Below are 22922 nucleotides of genomic sequence, written 5' to 3' on the forward strand. Positions count from 1 at the left end.
CTCAGTTCTTTTTTACACCTTAATCATGCCCCCCCACAATCTCCTCTGCTCAAAGAAAAACAAATCGACTTTGTCCAATCTCACTTCTTCAGCCCAGACAGTAACTTACCAAATCTCCCCTGCATCGTTTCCAGTGCTATCACATCCCTGCTCTAATATAAATGGCATAGCGACACACATTGGTCTCGCTTGAGCCGAATGAAAAAGTGAAATAAATGATGCGCAATTCGACAAAAAACTGGTGTTTTTTTAAAAGAAAGTTTATTTTCCTCAATGCTGCCCTGTGCCCTTTTCCTGAGCCTGATGTTTCAATAATCGCTGGTTCATTTCAGTGAAAGCAGCTACATGAGGATTGATCTCACACCCGGGGTATCCGAATGGATCAGCTGGTTTGAAGGTCCCGATGGTGAGACTTGGGCATGGTCACCCAGCAACAGTGAGCGCAGCAACACCAACTGAACCGGGTCAATGTGAAAATGATTGTAAGGGAAATGGGAGGGGGAACGTAAAAGACCTAAGTGATTGCGGGAGGGAGGAAAGACTCTGAGAAGGGGTGAGTCTAAATCCTGATATATGACTCGCAGAGATGTGTGTGTGTGAGAGGGGTTTGTTGGCAAAGTAATCATAATGTCTGAGAATGTTTTCAAGTAAAATAAACTAATTTCTTTCTGTGCTTCCTCTGCATGAGTCACAAGGAATAAAATGCAGTGACTCGGATTCATAGGAGCTCACTGCGGCCACAATGCAGAATATTTTATCATTGAAACCATCACTGAGTCATGCAGAGACACGCGTTTAAAAACAACAATAATTACAGTGACAGAATATATGTTAGGAAGAGAAGCAGATGCACAACAATAATATTAAGCGAAGGACTGGAGGTATGTGGGAATTCAGAATTGGCTGAATTTTAAATTCGATATCCTCAGACGCTGTGGTGGTTCCATCAGACTGCATGTTGAAGACTGAGTTTGATGGATTTCGAGAAACAGAAAGTTTCAGAGGATAGTGCGAGATATTGGTGCAATGTATGTTTCAATAGCAATGAGTTTTAAAATTTTGCTTCACTAACTTACCCACACAAGGAGGTTCCCATTGCTGCAGTCAGTAACATAACCCCTGTTCATATAACCAGAATCAGGCAAACTTTTTGGCATGTCTGCTAATATCAAACCGGAAGTGGGGGAGGAAATGAGCACGTGAAGCTATTCTGTGGCACCAATGACATGATTGTTAAAGGTGCGGTCATTGAGTCAGAGATGTACAGCATGGAAACAGACTATTTGGTCCGACCCGTCCATGCCGACCAAATATCCCAACCCAATCTAGTCCCACCTGCCAGCACCCAGCCGATATCCCTCCAAACCGTTCCTATTCCGATACTCACCCAAATGCCTTTGAAATGTTGCAATTGTACCAGCCTCCACCACTTCCTCTGGCAGCTTATTCCATAGACGAACAACCCTCTGTATAAAAAAGTTACCCGTTAGGTCTGTTTTATATCTTTCCCTTCTCAACCTCAATCTATGCCCTCTAGTTCTGGACTCCCCGACACCAGTGAAACGACATTGTCGATTTATTCAAGCGTGTGAAATGCTGAGGATGGGAGTGCTTCTGGTCAAAGGCGAGGTGGAAGGGCATCTTGGTCTCAATTTATTATATTATTAAGGTTCAGCAGCAGCATTAACCAGCACTGAGGATTGGCTCAGAGGAAGCTTACTGAAGCCTTAAGTGAGAGGCGGATGTATTGAAAGCATTCTAAGAGATTATCCTTAACAAAGTGGTATTTTGTTACTTTGACAGTAAGAACTGATTTTGCTCACATCGTCTCCACATCATTCTCTTGCTCCAGTAAACACTCCAATCCATTGTACATTGCTTCCATTCTAACACAGGGACGCGTCGTATTCTCTCTCCATCTGGGATAATCTAAATTGACAATGTCATTCTTTGAATGGAGAAATGCAGCAGGGAGATTTTAGTGCAGCGGCGATATATTGGGCCAGTAATCTTTGAAGACTGGAACGTGGCAGCTGCTGTTATTTAAATTCGATAAATAAAATCTGGAAAATAAACCCAATCTCAGGAACAGAGACAATAACATTACATTGCTGAATACTCATTCATTCATGTCCCTTTGAAAGGGAAATCTGCCGACCATAACGAGTCCTGTCAACATGTGACTCAAGACCCACAACAATGTGGTTCACCCCGAAATTCTCCCTGACTAAGTTCAAGGCGAATTAAGAATGAAGAACTAATGGCCTTCAGACCAATGATAACAATCTTTCGTGGGAAAATAAGGAAGCACAAAAATATATGGACAACGGGGAAATGGGAATCGTGTCTGTGTGGATTCGAATTCAACTGTTTATCAAACTAAGTAGACAAAAAGATACCCGCAATGCCAAGAAGTCAGGGCCATGGGGTGACTGCAGGAAGGGATTCAATTACCCGCTGAGGTGTAAACTCACTTGCTCAGTCACAATGCGCACAGGTCACTCACCACACCCATATGTGAGAAGTGATCACTCTGGAGAACAACTGACAGAGTGAACAGCAAGTTTACAAATAACAGCAGGAGGCCGATTTTGCTGTTATCGCAGCTGTTAACCCCGACCAGCAATGAACCATGTTTGTATGCGTGTTTGCAGTGGAGTTCCACTGTTTTTTTGATGTAGACCAATGATTTAGACTTAGTTGTAGGAGCCATGATTCAGAGGTTTGCTGATGATTTAACAATTGGTCGTGTAGTTGACTATGACGAGGAATGACGGAGACTGCAGTGATGTATCAATAAGATGGAAAGGAAAAATGGCGAATTGCATTGAATTCAGACCAATGAGTGTTAACGAAATTGGGGAGAAGAAACAAAAGCAATGAGTATTCTGTGTGGTGTAGACAGACAAAGAGATCTTGGAGTGGACATTCATGATCGCTGAAGGTCAATGGGCAGGGGAATTAGTTGGACGGTCGTCAGTATTGTAGCTGCTGGAGATTAGAGTCAAGATGAGAGTGGTGCTGAAGAAGCACAGCAGGGCAGGCTGCATCCGAGTCGCAGAAAAAAAAGGCGTTTTGGGATAAAGGCCTTCATCAGAAATAAGGCTTGGAGCCTCGAGGTTGGGGAGATAAATGGGTGGGGTGGGGTTTGGGAGAATTTAGCTGAGACAGCAATAGGTGGATGGAGGTGGAGATAAGAGTGTTAGTTTGGAGAAGAGGTTTGAGTGGATCGGTGCGAAGGAAGATAGACAGGTGGGACAGGTCAGAAGGACGGTGCCAAACTGGAAGGTTGGAACTAGGGTAAGGTGGGAGGCGGGGGGAAATGAGGGAACTGGTGAAATCCACATTGATGCCATGGGGTGAACTGTCATGAGGCAGAAGATGAGACGTTCTTCCTCTAGGCTTCGGGTGGTGTTGGAATGGTGGTGGAGGAGGCCCAAGACCTGCATGTCCTCGGGAGGGTGGCGGAGGGGGGAGTACAAGTGTTCGGTCACTGGGCGTTGGGGTTGATTGTTGCCGGTGTCCTGGAGATGTTCTCTGAAATGCTCTGCGAGAAGGTGTCTGGTGGCCCCACTGTAGAGGAAACTGCATCGGGTGCAACTGATGCAATAACTGGCATGTGTGGAAGTGCAGGTGAATCTTTCATGGATGTGGAAGCTTCTTTGGGCAGAGGGCAGAGGTGGGGTTGTGTGGGAGCAGGTTTTACAATTCTTGTGGTGGCAGAGGAAGGTGCTGGGAGGGGAGCATTGTTCATTGGAGGGCGTGGACTTGACTAGGTAGTCATGGAGGGACTGGTCTTTGCGGAAAGTGGATAGGGGTAAGGAGTGAAACATATCCCTGCAGGTCAGTGTTACTGATTTTTTTTAGAAACCCACTGACTCTCACAGCTACCTGGACTTCAACTCCTCCCACCGCACCTCCTGCACCAATGTTATCCTGTATTCCAAACTCCTCCGCCTCTGCCACATCTGCTCCAAGAGGACCAGTTCCTCAACCGAACACAACAGATGACCTTCTTTAATTACCGGAACTTTCCCTCCCATATGGTTGAAGATGCCCTCTAACGCATCTCATCCATGTTCTGTACGTCCAACCATGAACCCCATATATCCAAACACAACAATTACAGATCAAGGACACGAGGAAGGTCCTCAAGTTCCATTCCACCAATCTCCGCAAAAATCACATCATCTGCCGACATTTTCACTACCTCTAAATTGACCCCACCACCAAGGATATATTTCCCTCTCCAAACCCATTCGTTTTCCTCAGAGACCTTTCCCTCCGTGACTACCCATGCCCTCCAGTGACCCACCATTCCCTCCCAGCACCTTCCTCTGCCACCGAAGGAATTGCAAAACCTGAACCTACATCATACCCCTCACTTCTGTCCAAGGCTCCAGTGGAGCCTTCTACATCCATCAAAGGTTCACCTACACTTCCACAGATGTCATTTGTTGTATCTGCTGTTCCAGATGCGGTCACCTCTAAATTGGGTAGACCGGATATCTTCTGACAGAGCACTTCAGAGAAAATCCCCAGGATACCTGCAAGAATCAACTCCACTAACCTATGGCCAAACATTTCAACTTCGCCTCCCACTCTCCTGAAGATATGCAGGTCCAGAGCCACCCCCTCGCCATTCCCTCACTACCCAATGCCTCATCTTTTTCCTTGGGACCCTTGAACCCCATGGCATCAACGTGGACTTCATTAGTTTCCTCATTCCCACTCCCTCATCTGACACCAGTTCTAACCTTCCAGCTCAGCACCGTCCTCCTGACCCGCCCCACCTGTGTATTTTCATTCCCACCTATCCATTCCACCTCCCTCTTTGACATATCACCGTCAACCCCCACCTCTATCCACTTACTGCACTCTCAGCGACCTACTCCCCAGAACCACGACATCCCATTTATCTCTCCACCCTATATACAGTCTCATTCCTGATGAAGCGCCTTTGCCCGAAACGTTGATTTTTCCTCAGATGCTGACGGACTTGCTGTGCTTCTCCTGCACCACTTTCAGCTTGAGGGGAATAAGTTGATTGAGAGGGATTTTGGTTTTTCTGTTGTTGACCACAGAATGTTTCAGCAAGTAGAACTTTAGCAAACACCATTTTAGGGAATACCTAAAGGTCGGAGCACAAGTGTGGTCACTGCATTAATCAACATTTATTAAGTTTTTAGATTAAAGATGGAGGGCTGAAGTATGCAACTTTGCCCATCAAGACTGATTCACCACTCAATGAGTTTATCATTGATTCCTTTCAAAGTCAGGCTGCTCTTGGCCTTGGAGGGTAACTTGCAAATGGTGGCGTTTCGTTGAATGTTCCAACCTTGTTCTGTTAGTTAGTTCAGCTGTTCAGCTTTGAATGTTCGGTCAAAAATTCTCGGGTGACTTACTCCAGTGTATCGTGTAGTTGGTGCACTCTGTTGTAATTGTGCCGTAACGGTGAAAGGAATAAATATTCAGGTATTAAATAGGGGACAATAAAGTGACTGCATTGTCGTGGATGGTGTCCAGTTCCTTAAATGTTTTTGAAGTCACACCCATCTCGACAAATGGAGAGAGTTCTGTTCCACATCTCATTTGTACCTTGCAAACGATGTAGGATTGACAGAGCAATGAGTTGTGTTTACAATCCGAAACTGTCTACCAACAGACATGTTTTAGTTGTGAAAGTGTTTATATAGCCGTATCAATCCGTTTTTCTCAAAGTCTAGCTCCGTAAACGATGACACAGGGGAATTAGGTTACAGTAAAACCATTGAATGTCAATGGAATATGATTAGGTTCTCATTTGTCAGATTTATAATTACTCTATTTCATCCTTGTGTGGACCAATCTGATTCCAATCGCTCGCTGATTTCAAGTTCCAATTCTCGGCTGTGCTTAAAATTTCAAACGTTGCCTCACATAACTTTCTCCACCTGCCTTAATAATATGTAAGGACGGTATAAGGGACAGCAGAGATTTACAAATATGGTGCCAACCCTGTATAAAATGGAGCTCTATAATCACATAATCACAATTATAAACTTTCAATATTCATGTGATCTTGACAGGGCAGATACGGGCAGATGGTTTTCCCTCTGGTATGAGTACAGCACCAGAGGACATGAACTCAGAATTAGATATTGCCTATTTAATTCAGAAATGAGGAGGAATTTCTTAGCTCAGGGCCCAGTGATTCTGTGGAACTCTTTCCTGAAACTGTTGTTGAGGCAGATTTTTTGTGTATTTTCAAACTGTGCCAGACAGATATTTAACCAGAAAGTGGATGAAGCATTATCGAGGTTCGGCAGGAGAATGGAGGTGAAGATTATCAGATCAGCCATGAGTTCGTTGAATGGTGGAGAAGACTCGATGGGCTGAATGGCCGACTTCCAATCCTATATCATTTGATGTAACGCCTTATTTTATTGATAAGTTTAGAATTCTGAGGGATTTATCAAACTGATCAGACAGATCAGGAACTAGGCTCATAAGCTCTTGAACAAGAAATATGCACACCACAGATGGGTATGTGCAGACACTGTCATTGCTAAAGAAAGTTCGTAAATCTTATATTGTTGCCAACTTCGTGATCACGCTGGATGATGGATTGCGCTATGATTCACACAGCAAAAAGTTGTGAAAGAAGGAATGATTTGTTTCATTTTAAAAGTTTTCAGCATTTCCAATTCAATTGACTGTTAAAAATACTGACCAGAACTTTGTGTGGAGTGTTACATTAAAATTCACAATCCCACTGGATAACTATTGCACCCAATCTCTCCTTATTTGTTCCCCTTTCATTCGATGTAAATTCATAGACAGTCAAGATGGAATGAAAGGAGGAAAGAAACGTTGCACTCTTTTTCATTATCCCAATTTAACTTATAACAGAAACAAATTGCTTAATTACAAATTTGATGAGGTATTGATTTATCACAAATCTCCGGTGCAATGAAGGGCAAGAGCAAGATTCTCCATCCAATGTACACTGAAGATGCGAGGCACAAAGGAAAACCACAGCTGCGTTTGATAGAAGTAACAGCCCGAGTCGGATTCACATCCACACATGCACAATGGAAGAGCAACCCGCCGCCTTCACCTCTGGGCCACTTAGCCCACAGCAAAGGGGCTGACATGTGACCACATCAAGATTCCATACGGGGCACCGAGGGGATAAGAAATTCCCTGAGCGGAATCGAATCCACACCATTATGTTTCTGCTTTCAGCAGAATAATAATACCAGCAAAATCCAAGGAATTGACCTCGTCCTTGGAAGGAATACCTTGTCCTTGATTTATTCCGAGTCGGAACCGTCTCAGAATGAACCAGCAAACATGAAATTCCAGTCACATTCACACACACATTTAGTCTTGACGCATAATTTCTTCAGACAGTTTCCATCTCACGTGAAGAAGTATATGCAGAGAGAGAAGTGAAGGTGATGTTTTAGCTCGATGGGCTTTCTCATATGGCTGAACCTGAAGTGGGTAAAGTTCCCGGAAATGCAGTGTTGTTGGTTTCATTTTATTAATTTGCTGCAACTTCACTCTGTTCATTCCAATGATCGGAAGTGAATTGGATTTATATGATTAGAACGTTTAATGTTGCATTCAATTTTGCTCCGAATTTATTTCAGCTTAAAGAAAATACTGATGAGAAAAACAGAAGGTTAAACTACAAAACAAGATGCCAGTTTTGATGCTCAGTTACTTTGGTAGATTTCAGTGGGTTTCAAATGAACCCAACATCATGGCGATTGTCCTCCCATCTTTAAACTATTGGATTATAGCAGAAAATCGAACTCTAAGAGATGGATCACTTCCTATTCATTATGGAATAGCTTTCCTTGACAATATACAAAATCTGCTCAGTTCCATTTATAATGCTTCATGTGGAATATTAATATAAATCTTTCAAAAATCTGAGCTTTTTTTTTGCTGAATCTTACTCAGCTGCAGACGTTTCCGATATTTCTTTACATCTAAAGTCGTCCAAATTAGAAATTGTTTCCTTGAACCTTCTACCCCCTACACCCCACTTTTACACTTTTACCTGACACAGGCTGTCTCTCTCCTGGTGAAACTCAGTGTTTGTGTGTCTCTAAATGTGCCTTTCCAAATATTTTGGCAGTGGATTTTCTAAGTGACATACATCGATGGGTTTGAAAACCTAACGTTCAGAAATATACGAACTTGAAAGAGTGAATTTACCACCTACTTACTCTCTTTAAACCTCAAATACTCTGGAAAACTTCCTTTCAGTTTTACTTGGTTCCGTGTCAAATTTTCCAAAACACAAATAAATAAAATTCCATCCCCACTAAACGCCATCAGCATCGTCTCTAATGTCTTAGCGGCCCAGTAAACGCTGACAGTGTCCTCTCTGATAGAATCACAGATTCCCTACCATCAGAAAGTACAGTTCAGTCAATCGAGTCTGTTGGGACACTCTGAACACCATCTCAACCAGACCGAGCTCCCTTCACTATCCCCGCAGGCCTCTGGCTTGTGATTTCAAATAACCCTGTTGGAATAAAACCTGGCAACGTGTGACTGCTGACCTTATCACTGCGTTACCCATGGATAATTCACTTAACTTACTGAATTCGCTCCCTGGACACATCAGCTCAATTTAACATGGCCAATCCACCTAACCTACAGAATTAACAGCAGTGAGAACCACTGAGCAAATGTAACATCACATTGAACACTATTTGAATCATGTGTAATGGCTTTACACACTGGTAATCCCACCTAGTGAAAGCAAGTTGCGCCCACCAACCCGAATTCAATGCATCCACACGCGGTTCTACGCTGTACATCCTCATTAGTGCTGCTGGAAATGGTTCTGCACTCAAATCTGAATGGGTTTGCTCTGTTTTCTTCCTCAGATTCCTGCTTTAAATAAACTAATCAGTCAGGAACTACTCTATATAATGGTTTTCATAAACACAGCATGTAGTTTGCTGAAGTTACGTGTTTGCACTTTCACTGACACTCTCTCTCCCCAGGAGCTGCTGTCCTTCCCCAGCTGATTCAGACAGCACTGTCCTTCCTGTGACATATCAAATCGAGAATGGAAGGCCAAGCATTAATAACCTTCAGTAGGGAACAGATCGACAGGTTTCAAACATTTACGATGCCCCCAGCGGAGAATTGAGCCCAGTGACAGGCGGGGACACTAACCACGATACTGTGGAGGACAACAACATCGAAGGAGACCCTTCAGCCTGCTGTGGCCGCACTTGTCCAACACAACTGCTTAACGACCTGAATCAAGTTTTCCATGATTTAGCACATAGTCTTATATGTTTTGCCATCACAAATTCACAACCCTTTTTTTATTCAGGTTAGAAGGATTTCCGCCTCTCTGACCATTTCCGCAAATCTACTCAAACTTTTCTGCCTTTTCCCGAAATCTCTTGGCCCCAGTGTTCGATCCCTCCATCAATAAGAAACGCTTCTTTCAGTCTATCCTATCCATATCCCTCAGTATTTAGTACATCTCAGTCATGTCTTCTCCAATCACCTCTGCTCGGCGACAAACAACCCCAGTTTGTCCAATCTCTCCTCACAACTGAAACTCTTCAGCCCAGACAATATCCCAGTAAATCACTTCTGCATTATTCCCAGTGCGATCACATCCATGCTCTTCTGTGAGTTGCAAGACTGCACACAGTAATCTAGCTGGAACCGAATGAAGTTTTTTTTTTACGATTCTGTTACAGTATGAGGATATCGCTGGCTCGGCAGTATTTATTGCTGTCCCGAATTGCACAGCGGGTAGTTGAGAATCAACTGTAATGCAGTGAGTCTGGAGTCACATGGAGGCCCGAACAGGTAAGAATGGCAGTTACATTCCTTAAATGACGTCAGATGGTTTTGTTTTTTTCAACAATTGGTTTTTGATTAACAGGAGCTATTAGATTCGTATTCCAGATATTTATTGCATCCAAATTCTACCACATAGCATAGTCGGAGTCAAACCTGAGTCCGTGGTTTCTGAATAAACAGTCCAGTGGTCAGTGGTAATAGTGCTCGGCCACTGCAGAAAAGCGGAGATTCTGATCTTTTCCAGTGAAGTCACTTTTCCCCGATACTGTCCTGTGCCATTTTCCTGAGCTTGACCGCCCCACCCCACCCCACAATAATCTCTGGTCCCTGTCGGTAAAAGCTTCTACATGAGGATTGATCTCACAACAGTGGTAACCAAATGGATCAAATGGTCTGTAGGTCCCGATGGTGGGGTTGGGGCACGTTCACCCAGTAACAGTGACCGCAGCCACACAGACCGATCGGTATCAATGGGAGAGTCAGTGTTAGATTCTGCAGTGCCTTAATGAAATAGGAAATGACTCCACAAACACATGATGAAGGAGTAGCGCTCCCAAAGCTAGTGCTTCAATTAAAGCTGTAAGATCATAACCTGGTGTTGGGTGATTTTTAACTTTGTACTCCATCGTCCAACACTGGCATCCCCAAATTAATGAAATGGGGGTATGGGATGGAAAGTTCGGTTAGTGATTGTAGGAGGGAAGAAATCTCTGAGAACGGGTGGATTTGAATTCTGAAACACAGAGATGTGAGCGAGCAGAACTTGAAGGAAAAAGTCATCACTTTGGAGAAAATTACCATGTTAAAATAACTGATTCCTTTGTGTTTCACAAAAGACTGGGAGAAATAGAGCGATTGCTGCCGTGACTCGGATTCAAACCGAGGTCACTGCGGCCACAATGCAGAGTACTAACCACTATACGATCACGGCACCCCACCGATGAGCACACAAGATCACAGCAATAAGTACAGTATCATAAGAAATGTTAGGCAGAGCACCAAATGCACAATACCAGTGCTTACCGAACAGTGCCAGATATGTGGGAACTCAAAATGGGCCGACCGTTAACTTCAGTGCCCCAAGTGGCTGTGGTGATTCCATCATTAATATGCTGAAGGCTGAGACAAATAGATTTCTCTAAAACATCAAAGACTCCGGAGACAGTGTAGCTTTTGTTGAAATGTATGCTGCAATAGCAATGCAGTTAAACGTCGGCTCCTTCACCAGCTCCCCACAGAAGGCAGTAACCACTGCTGACACATCGTCCCAATTCCTAGCGCCAGAATCAGAGGAACTGAGTGGTGCAGTCACGAAGATCCAACTTGAAATCGGGATGAGAATGAGAATGCAGAGATACTCGATGGCTCCAGTGACACAACCGGAGAATGCACGGTATTTCTATGACGGTTTAGAGGCTCAAGCAATACCGAGGTTGGGATTGCTCCTGGTCAAAGGCGGGGCAGAATGGAAAATTTGTTGCCGTTTATAATAACAGCAATCTACAGTGCATCTTGCTGAGACAGCTGAGTGCCACAACTGGAGCGTGGGCAGCTGGTTTGAAGTTTGATTTTAATTCACTTTCACCCACTTCCCTGGAATGAATTGCTTTCACCCTGTAGTCTGCGGCTTTCTTCCTCATGGTTAACTGCATGATTAACTATTGTATGATCTGCACACTGCTAAATCACGGCCACTGCAAGTAAATATGAATCATTGATCTATATGAGAAAGCAGTGGAACTCACAGCAGGCGTGTAGCATAGGTTTGCAGGCGACATCAGTATTGTAGACAATGAAGAATATTATCTAAGCTTCAAAAGGATCTTAATCCAATGAGTCGTTGGACTGAAAAATGTAACATGGAGTTCAATCTGGATAAGTGGAAGGTATTCCATTTTGGTACAGCAAAAGGAGCAGGGCTTTACGTCGTATTGGAGAACACGGAAGCTAGGGATGCAGGAACATAATTCCTTGTAGTTTGCATCACAAACAGACAGGATGGTTCAAAGGCATTTAACTTACTTTCCTTCATTACTTAGTCTTTAGTATACACTCGTTGGGACGTTAAGTTTAAAATTTTCAGGACATTGATGAGGCCTATTCTGGAATATTATGTCCAGTTCTGGTAGCCCAGTTGTAGGAATGATATTATTCAGCTGGTGCAGGTTCAGAAAAGGAATGCACGCATATTGCCGTGCGTGGAATATTTGAGTTATAATGAAAAGCTGGACAGGCTGAGACTATTTTAAGATTCGAGATCGGGGTGTTGGAAAACCAAAACGGGTTAGGCAGCATCCGAGGAGCAGGAGAATCAACCTTTCGCACAAGTGTTGCTCATCAGGCTCTTGCCCGAATAATCGATTCTCAAGCTCCTCAAATACTGCCTGACCTGCTGTGCTTTCCCAGCACAACAATCTCGACTCTGATCTCTCATCTGCAGTTCTCACGGTCTCCTCGTTGCGACTGTTTTCACTCCAGGTTAGGGGTTTGAGCGGCGACCTGATGGAAGTTTATGAGAGGTAAGTTAGAGTTAACCATAGCTGCCTTTTCCCAGCAGGGTAATTTCAAGACGAGAGGGCATATGTTCAAGATGGAGAGAATTTTTTTTTAAAAAAAGACATGTGAGGCATTTTTCGAGAGAAGGTGTTTTACGTGCGCAATTAACCTGCTGAGGAAGTGATGGATGAGGGTACATTTGCAACATTTAAAGGACAATTGGATCCAAAAATGAATGGGAAAGTGGGATTTTTAAAATACATTTATTAATGCCTCGCACATCAGTTATTTCCCAGAGGACAGTAAAGAACCAACCACGATATTATCCTTCTGGAGTCTCATGTGGGACAGAGCAGCTGAATATGACAGTTTGCTTCCCGAAATCGGATGGGATTTTCCACACAACTGATTCAGGTCACCACGAGACACTTCAATTCCAGGTGGTTATTGAATCAAACTCCACCATCTGTCATGCCAGGACCTAAACCTTTTGTCCCCAAGATATTACCTGGGTTTTTGGATTAGCAACACAGTAATAAAACTACAAGGGCATTATAACCACTCAGCTGGTTCAACAGGAGACAGATGGGACAAGATTAGTTTGGCAGCACGTTCAGCATGGATTGGTTGGACTGACAGGCCTGTTTTCATGCTGTATGATTCTATGATTGACGCTATGGAACAAATAGCTGGTTGGGATTTACAGCAGCATTGACACCATAATCGAAAACCTGATGGGATATGTAATCCTGCTGAAGTCTCCGGAGGTTGTTTTGTTCAGTGATCCCTTCCCACACACGGGACTGGTGAACGGTATCTCTCCAATGTTACTGATTAAATAAGTTTCCATTTCTGTGCGTAATTGAATCTCTTCCTGCAGTTCCCACATTGCCCTGCTTTCTCTATCGTATTGGTGTCCTTTTTACAACCTCGGGTGAACGATCCTTTCAAATTGTGTCCACACAGATAAAAATTCCGTTTTCCAAGTCATGAATGTGTTTTCATTCTTTCTCATTCACCCACAGGGTGTGAGTATGACTGGTCAGGACAACATTTATTCTTCGCCCCTTGTTCGTTGCTGCCTAGCTCCACCACAAACCCGGGTGTGATCCCAGCCTCGGGTGTCTGCCTGTGCGCAGACTGGACATTCTCTGTGTGTTTGCGTTTTTATTTCTCCCTCTGACCAAAAATGTGCCAGTTACAGGGATAGACAATGGGAAATGCAGGCTTATGGGATAGGGAATACCGTGGGGTCTGGTGGGATGCGCTTCGGATGTACCGTGTGGACTGGAAGGGCTGACTTGCCTGCTTCCCCACATGACGGGGATTCCTGAATTAAGGGTAAGCTCATGTTTTTCTGCTTCTGGAGTCCCTCGTAGGCAGGACTGGGTGAACATGGTAGAATCCCCTGCGTAAGGGTCATGAATGAATGGGATTGCAGGAACTTAAATTTATTATCTCTGTTCCTGAGGTCAGGCTTGCATTCCAGGTTTTTTTCGTCGAACTTAAACATCACCGTTTCCGTGTCCCAGTCTCCAAGGATGACCAGTTTAAAATATCAGCCCAACACCACCTTCTCCAGGTTGAAGTCTTGACTGTGTGGAAGAAACTGATACTGAGCTGATGCAAGCAAATGTAGCTGCCACCGCCAGTGTCGGAAACACAGATCCAAATAGTGAAATCATCTTTCAAACCCACCATTGCAAAGTCAAGGGCTCAAGAGGCTCCAGTTGTGCCACTCAGCTGTTTTAGCAAGATGCACCGGAAATCGCTATGATAGTACAAACGGGGACAACCATTCCCTTGAACAGGACCACACACAACCTAGGAATTTTTTGCCTCTCCATACCATCATAAAAGGACTGCACGCTCAACTGTTGCATCACTGGAGCCAGAGAGTAACTCCGTGACTCATTCCCATCCCAATTCCCTTTGGATCTGGGCTGCTGTGCCGCAGTTTCTCTGATTCCGAGGCTGGGAACTGGGATTGTGTGTGATTATCTGCAACATTGATTACAACTTTAGGAAGCTGGTGAAGTCGCCGATGTTATGCTAAAATGCTATTGAAGCATACGTTTCAACAATATCCTGTACTATCCCCTGAGTCTTTGATGTTTTGTCAAAAGCTATCAATCTCAGTTTTCAACATTCTCATTCAAGGGATCTCCACAGCCTCTGAAGACTTCGAACTGAAAGATTCAGCTCATTCTCAGCTCCCACATATCTGTCACTGTTCGTTGAGTACTGATATTGTACATTTGCTGTTCTTCCGAACATTTCCTCTGCTAATATACGTATTGCTGCTTGCAAGCATCCTGTTCTGTGGTTACTGTGATCCTGGTTGTCGGTATTTTGCATTGTGACCACAGCAACCTCGATTTGAAACCAAATCACGGCACGAAGTGTTCCCTCCGTTGTCTTTTTTTGTGACACATGCTAAGAAATTAATTGTTTTACCTTCAAATTCCGCTCTCTCACATCTCTGCGTTTCATATATCAGGATTCAAACACAGCCATTGTCGGAGATTTATCTCCTTCCCACGATCATTAAACCTCCTGACCGTCCCTCCCCCCATTTCTCTGAGGCAATGCACAGTCTATCACTCTCTTTCACATTCATACTGTTCTGTCTGTACTGCTGCTGCGTTGACTGTTGTTGGGTGAACGTGCCCCAATCCCACCATCGGGACCTTCAAAAAAATCGAACCATTTGGATACCGCAGTTGTGAAATCAATCCCCATGTAGCAGCATTTACTGACATAGGACAGTGACAATTGGAGCGTCAGGCTCATGGAAAATACCCAGGGTAGTTTTGGCGAAAAGACATTTTATCGGAAAAGATCAGCTTTGTGGCTTTCTGCGTTGGTCTTGTGATAATTTCATTGGACTGATAATCCAGAGACCGAGGTAATAGTCTCATGACTCGAGTTTGAATCCCACCGTACTATAATCGTCAAATTTGGATTCAATAAATATCTGCAATGAAGAATCTAATGACTACTATATATCCATTGACAATTGTTGAAAAAAAACCTGTTTCACTGATATCATTTCGGAATGGAATTTGCTATCCTTACTTGGTCTGGGCTGCATGTGACTTCAGACTCATAGCAATATGGTTGAGTCTCAACTGCCTTCTGGGCAATTAGGAATGGGTAATAAATTCGACTTAGCCAGAATCACCCTCATACTAATTCAGAAATTTTAAAACAACTGCTCGTAAGGCTCACACAAGAGTGTTGTTGTACAGTTTTGCAAGTCACATTATAGCAGGGACGTGGATCACACTGAGAAAATTGCAGGAGATATTTACCGGGATATTGTTTGGGCTGAGGAGTTTCAGTTAGGAAGAAAGACAGGACAGAGTGGAGTGTTTATCGCAGTGAAAAGGAGATGTAGACAAGACATGCCTGAATTAGGGTATAGAAAGGGTTGACTGAACGAGTTTCCCATTGATGGAGGGATCGATCAGCAGGGGCCAGAGATTTAAGGAGAAAGGCTGAGTAGTTTGAGAAGATGTGCGGAAAATCTTTATCAGCCAGCGCGGGGGAGGGGGGGGCGGTGGTGGAGGGGTTTGGAATTTGGAATACGTTGTCTGTATTGTTCAGTAAGGCAGAAACCCTAATGACCTGAATAAATATTCAGATGTGAATGTGTGATGCCAAAACAGATAAGGCTGTGGGATAAACATAGTGAAATGGCATTCAGTTCATTAAGCAGTTGTGTTTGACTAGTGTGGCCACAATTAGCTGAAGGGCCTTCTTTGACACTCTTATCCTTGGTAGTATAATGGTTTGTGTCCCCGCCTGTCACAGGGCTCAGTTCTCTGCTGGGGACAGTGGAAATATTTTAAAACTGTCACTCCATTTCCAAGTGCGGGTATCGATACCTGTCCTTCTATTCTCGATGGGGCGTGTCACAGGTAGGACACTGCTGCCTGATTCATGGTGGGGAAGGGCTACAGCTCTCAGGGAGGCAGAGTGTCAGTGAACGTGCAAACATGTGACTTTTGCAAGCTGCATCTTGTGACTGTGATGGAATGAAAACCATTTGACAGACTTGTTCCGGATTGAAGTGTTTACCGGAAGCATGAAGGTGAGGAATAAACAGGATAAAAGCATTCAACTATAAGTGCAGAAACACTTCCCGCAGCACGAATGAAATTGTAGAGTAGAGGATAGTGTTTCGATACATTGAATTTGGGTTGATTTGCATTGATGAGGCTGAGTTACCAGGGTATAAAGCTAATAAAAATGATCCACCATTTGCTCACTATGATGGAACATTGACTCAGTAATTCGCGCTGCTGTTCGGTCGGAGGGTTAGGTTGATTGGTAAAGTTAAATTTCCCTCTCGTGTCCAGGGATTGAATAAAGCATGGTAAGAAATAATTAACCATGGGTTATGCGGGGACTTGGTCAAAAGTCACAGAACACCAGGTTATAGTCCAACAGGTTTATTTGAAATTGTAAGGGAGACGGCTGTCCCTTCTTCAGGTGAAATACACGGGAATACAGAGGAGAACTAGGTCTGGGTGAGATGCTCTTCAGGGTGTCGACACCGGCTCGATTGACTTAAATGCCCTTTCTGCACTGTGGGATTCTGTGATTCTATCGGAGTGGGTAATGATGGTAAATAATGGGGTGTAACACCATGAGAGACGATGCTGACGGGGTGTACTGAGGATGACATTTTATTCACTTGTTGCCTTGGAAAATTTATAACAGTTATCCCTGTACTAAGGGAGACTTAATGGGGCTTATGAAATATTTGGACAGAGTAGATCGGTTGAAATTTCCCTTTCAAGTAAGTAAACATCTCGACGTCAGGCATTCAAAGCCTTTGAGAAAACCTTTGAAGGACAAAGAAATGATGAGAGCAGAATCGCTGTCACTCTGATAATCTGTTTTTCAAAATATTTGGAAAGGCACATTTGGTGACACACAAGGAAAAAAAATCACACGGAGAGAGATAGCGAGGGGCTAGATAAAGGTATTGGGGTGGGATGTAGTTGGTCAGAAGTTGCGGGAAAAAAATGCCTAAGTTGGTTGACTTTAAATATAAAGACATTTCGTGAACGCGTGCAGCTGAATAAGATTCGGTTCCAAAATCTCTGGATTTTGAAAGATTTGGCATAATATTCCACCTAAATCATTGTAAATGGAACTGAGTGGATTTTCTTATTGTGAAGGGAAAATATTACTTCATGAAAAGGAAGTGATCAGTTGCTTGGAGATATACCTCCAACTTTAATCAAATGTGTTAAGGATGTGAGGGCAAACACCATGATGATTGGTCTATTTAATACTCGGTGAAATCTGCCAAAGCAACGAGGAATAAAACTGCTGGGTTTTCTTTTGCACTTTAACCCGCTGTTTTTCTATGCAGTATTTTCCTTGAGCTGAAATAAAGTCGGAACAAATTTGAATACACCATTTATCATTCCAATGAGATAAGTTTAATTCACTTCCGATTGTTACAATGAACATTGTGAGGTTGCAGCAAAAATAAAATGAAATGAACAAAACAGTGTTTCTTGCGATTTAATCCAATCCAGGTTCAGCCACGTGAGAAAGGCCATTGAGCCACAACATCGCCTTTATTTCCCTCTCCATGGCTGCTTCTTCACGTGAGAGAGAAAGTGACTGAAGAAATTACGAGTCAAACGTAGGTGAGAAGATGACGGAAATTTCTTGTTCTGTGTTTCACTGTGACATAGTTCTGACTCAGAATGTGTCAATGACAGCTATTCAATCTGCGAACATGGGTATTTATTGATATTTGTTGTTATTATAATTCTGGTGAAAGCAGAAACACCATGGTGTGGATTCGATTCAACTCTGGAAATTTCCATGACTTTCACCACATGTAACCTGATGAGGTTACAAGTCACACCTCTACAAACCGTGCTGAGGAGACTGAGCGATTATGGTGGTGGGTTATTTCCCGCTGTGCTCCACATTCACGGGTTAGAGTCACACTCTGGTTGCTAACTTCACAAACCTCTCCAGCAGTTTTTCTTTGCACCTCTCGTATACACTGGTTCGAGGATCTTGTTCTTGCTGTTCACTGCACTGGTGATTCACGAATAATCGACACCACATTAAAGTCGCAATGATGAGTGAGAGCAGTCATTCCTTTCAATTTTCGATTAAATTGGTGTAATGAGATTGAACGCATTTTTCTTTCAGCCCCACATTCCGTCTTGTCTTTCTATGAATTTTCGTCGAAAGAAAGAGAAACAAATATCCAGTGGGGTCGTTCATGAGTATTTTAAACTAACACTTCACTCAATGATCTGATCAGTTATTCAAACAGTCACTCGGCATTCGAACCGCAGAAAACCTCTCCAATGAGATGAACTTTTCATTCTTTCACAAATTTCTGCTGTGTGTGAATCATACAATGATCCATCATCCAGCGTGATCACTGACTTGCCAACTGTATAAGGTCTACCAACTTTCTTCAGCAATCACAGCTTCAGTGCACAACCACGTGTGCTGGGCCCAGTGTCATTTGTTGCCCCCAGGTCATAGCACATTTCTTCCTCCTGAGTTTATGAGCGTTTTTCCTGATTTGTCTGATCTGTTTATTAAACCTTTTCTATCACTTCATTCCATTCCCTCACAATTCTGAATTTATGAATAAAATAAGGCGTTAGAGCAAACGTTAAGCAAGTGGAAGTTTGCCATTCAGCCCATGGAGTCTGCCCCACCATTCAAAGAAATCATGGTTGATCTGATAATCTTTAATTCCTTTCTGCTCACTTACCTCGACAAAGTTTTATCATCTTTCTGATGAACTATCTGGCACAGTTTGAAAATGCCCACCAACACAGTCTCAACAGCGATTGCTGAAAAATGCTACATATTTTTTGGTCCCTGTGAAATTACTCCTCATTTCTGAATTAAATGGGCAATATCTAATTCTGAGATTATGTCCTCTGGTGCTCTCCTCACAGCTTCGGGAAAACCACATGCCCGTTTCTCCCCAGTCAAGATTCCACGAATATTGAACGTTTATACTTCTCCCCTCCACCTCCTTTGTTTCGAGGAGAAAAAGCCCAGCCTGACCAATCAGTTCACGAGCTCCATTTGATACAGAGTTGGCAACATCCTTGTAAATATCTGCTGTCCCCTGCAGCGTCCTTACATTTATTAAGAAAGCTGAAGAAATTTCGGCGAGGAAACGGGTTGAAATTTCAGGCGCAGACGGAATTGGAACTTGAAATCAGAAAGTGATTGGAATCGGATTGATGTATAGAAGGACCAAATACAGCAATGATTACTCCGACCAATGTGAATCTTATCATATTCGATGGCCTTTAAAGGTTTCATTGTAGCTGAATTCCTCCGTGTAATCGTCCTGGGAGCCAGTATTTAGGAGAAATGGAACCTGATCGCCCATATAAAGAAGTTGACTCCAAAATAATGTCCGTCGGTCGACTTTGTTTGATTATTAATTCAACTCTTCTCACCGTGAAGGCTACATCGTCTGCACAAATTAGACGTTTAACAGAACCCTCTCCATTTGCCTAAGTCGGTGTCGCTTCAATACCATTGAAGGAACTGGACACACTCCACGACAATACAGTCACATAAGTGTACATTGTTCAACACCGGAATATTTATTTCCTGAACTGCTAAGGCACAATTTCAGCAGAGAGCACCTCCTAGAAGATTCCCTGAAGTAAGACATCCAGGTTTTGTTGACACAACCGTCAAAGCTCAAAAACTGTACCGACTATAACGACAAGGTTGAAGATGCACTGAAACGTCACCATTTACAAATTACCCTCCAAGGCACATACCAGCATGACTTGGAGAGGAATCAGTGGTAAATTCATTGAGTGATGAAGCGGTCTTGATGGGCAAAGACTTATACTTCAGCCATCCACCTTTTATTTTACAATTTTTAAAAATGTTGATTATTGCATGGACCAGACTTGTGCCCATTCCTTAAGATGTTCCCTAAACTGGCGGTTGATAAAGATCGAATATCATCCTGAGCATGTGGTCACCATTAGAAAATATGCAAAAAGCCTCACAAACATCTGATCTCCCTGTCCAACAATCTTCAGGGATCTCTGAATGTTTACTCCAAGATCTCTTTTTTCCTGTACACCACTCAGAATCCTCACTGCTATTATTTCAACTCCCCAACTCCCCAAGTGTCTGTTCCTGGGCTGCGAATTTTCTCTGTGTTCTTTGTTCTTCTTTGTTAATACTCTGCCAACTTCATGTTACATTGCTGCATCTCAGAGAATGACATTGTCAATTCTAATTATCACAGAGGGAATGAGATCAAAATATGTGGCTGTGTCGGAATGTAAGTGATGTATGCTGGATTGGAGTGTTTACTGGGAGCAAGCGGCTGATGTGGAGACGATGTGATCAAAACAGGCCTTACTGTCAAAGTAACAAAACAGCGCATTGTTAAGGAAAATTTCAGAGAATGCTTTCAATTCATTGACCTCTTGTTCAAGGCTCCAGCACGCTTCAGCTGAGCTACTCTGCAGTGCAGTTAATGCTGCTATTGTATTTTAATAATCTAATAAACAGAGACAAATATGATCCTCCTCCCCGCCTTTGACCAGGAGCACTCCCAGCTTTGGCATTTCTTGCGCCTCTGTGACATTATAGAAGAAACACGTGTCCGTGTTCAAATCAGTCAATCAATTTCGATACAATGGTTGTGACATCAATTCACATGTAGCAGCTTTTACTACATATACCAGAGATTATTGGAACATCAGGCTCAGGAAAAGTGCACAGGGCAGCACTGAGGAAAAGAAACTTTATTCGAAACTACCTCTTTCTGTGGACTTCTACGTCATTTATTTCACTTGCTCATTTAGCTCTATCTTGTCTATTGTGTGCAGTTCTGCAATTCGCATGATAGCACGGATATGATAGCACTGCAAATGATGCAGCAGAGATTTACCAGAATATTGTCTGGTAGAAGAGTTTCAGTTATGAAGAGAAATTGTATAAACTGGAGGCGTTTTTCTTAGAGCAGAAGAAATTGAGAGGAAACATGATTGAGATGTACAAAATAATAAGGATATGGATGGCGTCGATTGAAATAAACGTTTCTCTAGGATGGTGAGATCGATCACGGGGGGAGGGGTAGGGTGGCATAGATATAAAAATAGAAGAGGAAAGATTTGAATGAATGTGCAGACAAATGTTTTGAAACAGCCGTTGAATAAAATCTGGAACTCAGTGCATGCAAAGTTTGCAGAGGCAGAAATGGTCATAACTTTCAGAAGTTTTCAGATGTGAATTTGTGATGCCAACACATACAAGGCTATAGTCCAAGTAATTTAAAAAAAAGAGTTCGGATAGTTAAGCTAATGTTAATTTCCAGTATTAGCAAATAGGCTTCTTTTTGCACAGAATTCCTGGGTAGTACCACCACCCGTCACAGCGTGAGGTCGGGTTCAATTGGCTTCCAGGACGTGCACTGGTATATTGGGAGGGCTCAGTGAGTGAAACTGTACCATTCAGCGTCAGAAACCCGGCTTCATTCAAGTCTTGTGTGACTTACTGTGTGGAATTTGCACACTCCTGCTCCCTCTCTCCCGTGTGAGTTTCCTCTGGCTGCTCCGATTCCTTCTCACAATGCAAAGGTGTGCAATTCTGGTACATGGCAAACAAAATCTGAATGGAGTGTAAGTGCTGTAAATAAGAGACAAAAGTCAGAATTGCAGCTCGGGGAACACAGAATGACCATTTCGGGACAACAGACCCTTCCTCGGAACTGTTTTGAATTCTCAATGTTAACTCTAATTTCTCTCCACTGAGGTTGCCTGACTCGCTAAGCTTTTGGAGTAATTTCTATTTTTGTAGGGTGATCACAAATGCGGGTTTAGAAAGATATAGTGGGGGAGTGTGAATCTCTTCCACGGCACAGTGCAGATTCAACTGGCCAGATGGTTTCTGTCTGCACTGTGTCGACTTCCATAAACTCTGAATCTATATGCTTTTCTCCTTTTTTTTCAGTCCTTGGTTTTCACATCTCTCCTGTCATGTGAATTGCAGAGCAGGACAATCGACGTTTCGGGCATAAACCACCACCAAACCGTTACCACCTGACGCCTCGAAGATAAACGCTTCATGTTCTGCCTTGGGACCCTGCAACCAAACGGGATAAATGTAGATTTCAGCGGCTTCCTCATTTCCCCTCTCTCGACATTATCACAGTCTGAAGCATTCAAACTCAGAACCACCCTCCGGACCCATTCATCTCCCCGCCCTCTGACTGATCACCTTCTCCCCGCCTCCATCCACCATTCGCTTTTCCAGCTATCTTACACGCAACCCCCACCCCCTCCCATTTAGCTCTCAGTCCCCACCCACAAGACTCATTTCTGATGAAAGACATATGCCAGAAAACGTCGATTCTCCCGTTCCTCGGATACTGCCTGACTTGTTATACTTTTCCAGCAAGACACTATCGCCATGGCGAATACAGACGAGCTCAGCTCAGGCGCCTTCTCTGAGAGCGGGGAGGGCTGAGTGAGGAAGTGATTAAGCTGCACATTAAAGGGATAGATATGTGGGATAGGAATAAACTTCTTATGGGAAGA

The sequence above is a fragment of the Chiloscyllium punctatum genome, chromosome 31, assembly GCF_047496795.1.
Source record: "Chiloscyllium punctatum isolate Juve2018m chromosome 31, sChiPun1.3, whole genome shotgun sequence".
NCBI lineage: Eukaryota > Metazoa > Chordata > Chondrichthyes > Orectolobiformes > Hemiscylliidae > Chiloscyllium > Chiloscyllium punctatum.